The sequence below is a fragment of the Mandrillus leucophaeus genome, unplaced genomic scaffold (genome assembly GCF_000951045.1).
Source record: "Mandrillus leucophaeus isolate KB7577 unplaced genomic scaffold, Mleu.le_1.0 Scaffold124, whole genome shotgun sequence".
In the NCBI taxonomy this organism is placed as follows: Eukaryota; Metazoa; Chordata; class Mammalia; order Primates; family Cercopithecidae; genus Mandrillus; species Mandrillus leucophaeus.
Genome location: NW_012100765.1, coordinates 3544175 through 3549192, shown reverse-complemented (window position 1 = coordinate 3549192; position 5018 = coordinate 3544175).

Here is a 5018-nt window from a genome sequence, read left to right as displayed (position 1 = left end):
TATACTCCAAAAAATTGTCATGCTTGTTGCTGCATTATAATTTCATCACATGATTCAGGTCTGTGCCTAAATATCATCTTCTCAAAAATATGCTTCTTTCCTCTCTATCCCAGGCACATTCTCTCACAACTTCCCTAGTTCACTTTCTTCATAGAATTTGTCACTCTCTGAAATTATCATATTTATTTGTCTTCTTGTTTATTCTGTCTTTCCTCACCAGAATGAAAGCAAGGATCTTATTTGCCTGTTCACCACTGTATGACCAGTGCCTAGAATAACACCTGGCCCACAGTGTGCACTAAATACCTACTCACTGAATGAGTGAATGAAATCAAAAAGTTTATCAAGAGTATTTTATAATTCAACAAGTATCCTGACCATGACCACTGTTTTAGATTTAACTAAATCATTTTTCAAGCATTATTCATTTTATCAAATTAATTTAATGTAGTATAAGACAAACTTATTAGGCATCCACTATGTGCAAGACACTGTGGTAGATGTTTGGGTGACACAAGAGTGAGTTCTTGTCACAGTCCCTGCCCCCTATTAGAAATGGATAGAGAAACAGATATCCAGAAATAGTGGGGTTGTTATTGAAAGTTTACCCTCATAAAATAATAATTTTGAGTGCATTAAGGCCATGGAAACTAATATTGATGCAAGATTTTTCCTCCTTAGCTCAGCTAGGTCCAGGTTCTTGTCTCACAACCAGGAAAAATTAGGCATGTGAACACTCACAGAGTAAGTGGAGTAGGATTTATTAAGCAAAAGGAAAGCTCTCAGCAAAGAGAGGGGTCCTGAAAGCATGCTCCTGGTTGTCCCCTTCGCAGGTGAATACAAGGGCTTTTACATACCAACTGATGAGGCTGGGTTCCCTATTTGTATAAGGCACAAATTTCTGGTGGCTCCACTCCATCCCCGCAGTGCATGTGCAGGCCCTTACTCCGCTGTGGGCATGTTTAGGCAAGCCCCCATGCAAGTTCCCTTATCTGCACAAAACACAGGTCAGAGGTTCTCTGGGAACCCTTTCCTTATTTTCTGCCTAAAGCAAGCTGGCTAACTTTTCAATACAACTAAAATAAATGGAAGAGCTATCAGGAAGATGTAAAACACTACAGAATTTCCAAGGACATTGAGAAAAATTCTTCTTGGGAAAGGATCTGTGCAGACTTTTTGAGCTAAACCTAGAAGAGTGCATTTAATTTTAACAACCACATATCCTAATTGGAGGGAAAGCATAACAAAGCTGAATTGGCAAGAATGGCAGAGCTCTTCTCAAAGTAGAGTATTTTCCTGAGCCCTTCTCGGTGACCACCAGTGGTCCAACCCACCTCAAGGCTCCACTGCAATTTGAAAGTCTATGATCCTGCATGGACCATTTCCATGTTCTAAGTTCTCCTCAGAATTTTTTTCAGATCCTCAAAATGTACACACCTACTTCTATTTTCCAGTGGGCTCAGAAAGATCTTCTCACTCAGGAACACTACTTTTAGATAAACACAGATGCACTACTTTTAGTCAGATGCACTCAAAGACAAACCTAAGGAGAAAGCTTTCAGAAGCATTTTGAAGACTTGAAACCACTTCATTCATATAAGATGTTGTTGTTGTTTAAAAAGCAAACCTGTTGATGGAGAACTGTTATTGAATGGCTCCAATATCAGTGACTTAGCATATGTGAGTCCAAAGAGATGAAGCATATTTAATGTAATTACACATCCATTTCTTGTGCTGTAGGACCACATGAAGCATTACTAATCCCCAAACATACCTGCTGGGAGGACTGTGGGAAACAGCTGTTTGGTTCATAAGAAATGAACCAAGTGAATTCAAAGTACTGCAGGCATTCAACTGCCGGGTTCCTACAGTCAGACCTGTCCACTAAGCCCAGGATTGATAAGGAATTAAAGAGGATTCCATCCAAAGGTACATTTGTTTCAAGCATAAATCACCCTGCCAACTCATTTGTTATTGTAATAACCTCTCTCAGCATTTCTATTACTGGAGAGGACTTCTTTTCAAATGAAAAATGACGTACCTGATTACTTGCATGGGATTTGGCGTCATACTCATTTTGACTTCTTGTTTGAGTCAGTGAGAGGGCCAGGGAAAGGCCTTTACATCCTTGCATGCATATCAATCACAGTTAATGGAGTTCATAGGTTTATTAGGCGTTGGAGAGTTAAAAGTCAAGAGCTGCAATGATGGAAGCTGTGCCAATTCTGCAGGTATATCCAAGAAAGCTTCAAGATTTCAAGCACTAAAAATAGTTAAAATGATCTCAGAAACTGTTTACATTCAGCAAGGATAATTATATGAGCCTCTAACTCTTTCCCATCATATTAGAATCCTTTAATAACCTATATTTTATTTATATCTAGTTGCTAAGTTTATTAGTGCTTATTATAGGATATGTTCTTAATTTTATGTTTTACAAAACAATTTGAATAATCAGAATTACTTTTGTGAATTTTCTTCCACTTGCAATAAGATGGGTGATTTATAAAAAGCCATTTTCTAAACATGCTAACAGGTGCAGGAAAGATTGACAGAGCAATACGAGAAAATATTCTTAATGTAGGCTTTCCAAGATTTTAAATGAAATTTCTTTAATGAGTGCATATCATTTTTAACGGGCCTGGTTTACTACTCAGGGGATGCTGAACATAGACTATAACAGTATGTTTTATTTAATAACCATAATCAGAGTTATGTGATACATAGATGTGTGTATAAAATGAAAATCAACTAGAAAAAGATTAGTTATCTGAAAAATATTTTTAAAGAATCTTTGGCAAAAAAAATGAAGACCAGTAGAAAAACAACAATTTTGGGTTATTGAATTATTAAATTACAGAAACAGGCTTTTTCTTAAACTGGCCTATTGAGAGCAGTAGGAGGTGTTGACTTCTGAGCTTTACTACATGCATATGACCTTGGTCCTGTCACCAGTTGAACATGGTAATTCAGACAAGTCTTCCCAAGCATTTGCTGTGTGTGGGTCCAGTGCTGGGGACACAAAGAGGAAGAAGGTACAAGTCCCACCAACAAGAAGCCACCTGTCCTGAGGACAGCCATATATTATAAACCTGAATCAAGGATTTGCTTGGTCTCCCAAATACATCTCCCTTCGCTACTTGACTGGGGTGTGGAGTGGTTATTTTTTAAATCACTGTGTATGAATTACCAAGATTCTTTCTGATTTTCCTTCACAATCTTTCAAGCCAAAAGAAATTTTACCTGAGTAAGGTTCTCAGAACTGGACTCTGATGTGAGGCCTCTACAAAGTAAGTTGCCTTGAAGAAGTTCTGAACATAAATTGAATTACCAAGAATTCTATTTATTGAAAAACACATTATATTGCATCATGTCCTTTTCAAATAGAGTGAAACTTGCTTATATTAAATTTCTAGAAACCCAAGGAAAAAATTTGATATAGGATGGAATTTGATATACTCTAGAAATATTACATGTGCGTGTAATAGACCTGGATTTTCAATTTGATTGCTATACACAGGGATTCAATACAGGTGGGTTCAATATTAAGGGGTTTCATTGAATTTGCATTTGTGTTTTTCAGGACATATATGGTATGTGTTTCCTCAAGGTAAAAATCAGACTAATTCCTGAGTTTAGGAAAGCTAAATATTCATGGAAACAGGAATTCTTGAAGGCATATGACCAGATGAAAGTCATGTAAGCAATCTAGTTTCACTTCATTCCACCTTAATATTAATTTAATTGTCTGGAGGTTAGGCTATTGAATTCTGGAATGGTATCTCTCTTTTCCTAGCTCTGTAATTCTCTAGCCTATAACTTCTCTATTCCTTTCTTTAACATTTTAATATTCATCTGACAGGAAGTGTTCAACAAAAGGGAATTACCAAAAGGTTTCAACATGCAAGGAAACTTTCTGTTCCTAAGAATGTCTCAAGTCTTGGAAAATCATAAAAATAACAAAAAGGTACTGACCATTAAAAAATTGAAAGAAATCACTATGTTTATATTTATATAAAATATACCACCTCTTCAAATTATAGGCATTACAAATTAGCATTGCATAAAATATTGCACTTTTTTTGTTTAGTTTTCAGAAAGAATTCTGAACCTGAATACTATTATTTTATTGACTTGAACTTGGGTGAGGGGAATTGAGATTTATAAATCTTTCCCTCCCTGATGGAAGTATCTACCACAGGCATGCCCAGGAAGCAATGTTCTTCACTGAAGGAATCTATGAATGAATTAAGCATACAGCTCAATTTGGGAATCCTTTGGGTACTTTGACATATGTACTACTTTCACCTGAAAGAACCAAAAGATAAAATCCCTATTAAGTTTGTCACCATGCAGTTCTATAGTCACTTCTGAATTCTACTGATTCCACCCAATATTCCAAGTAAGCAAATCTAATAAAACAAATAGGAGAATATACTTTGGGTGCCATAACAGATCAGCCTTCAAGCAGATTAGGAACTTCGAGCTATTTGCCATTTAAAACAAGACAGGTCATGCACAGGTCATACAAAATAATACTGATTTCCTCTACCTGAAATAGTTTACTTAGTTGCCTCAACAACATTTTTTTTTTATCATCAAAACAAGCATATACTTAACTAAATAAGCTTTTCTTTAAACATTGGGTTGTGCCAGGAACCCTATTGCTTATAGAAGGAGCTGCTGTCTTTTGGGGCTCTACATACTTGGTATATATCACATAATGATGTATTTATGAGAGAGAGCCGGTCAACTATTCACCTAAATAGCTGATTATTTTACTGATATGGCAAGACATCCTGCCATATCATTGGCAAAGTAGCATCATGTAGCCACAGCTTCAGGTATATCAAAAAGAGGCAACACTGATATAGCTAAAAGAGATGCAGCAGAATAAACATACAGAACATAGAAAGGTGAATGACTGAACACTTTGGGAGGCTGAGGCAGGACGATTATGAGGTCAGGAGATTGAGACCATCCTGGCTAACATGGTGAAACCCCATCTCTACTAAAAA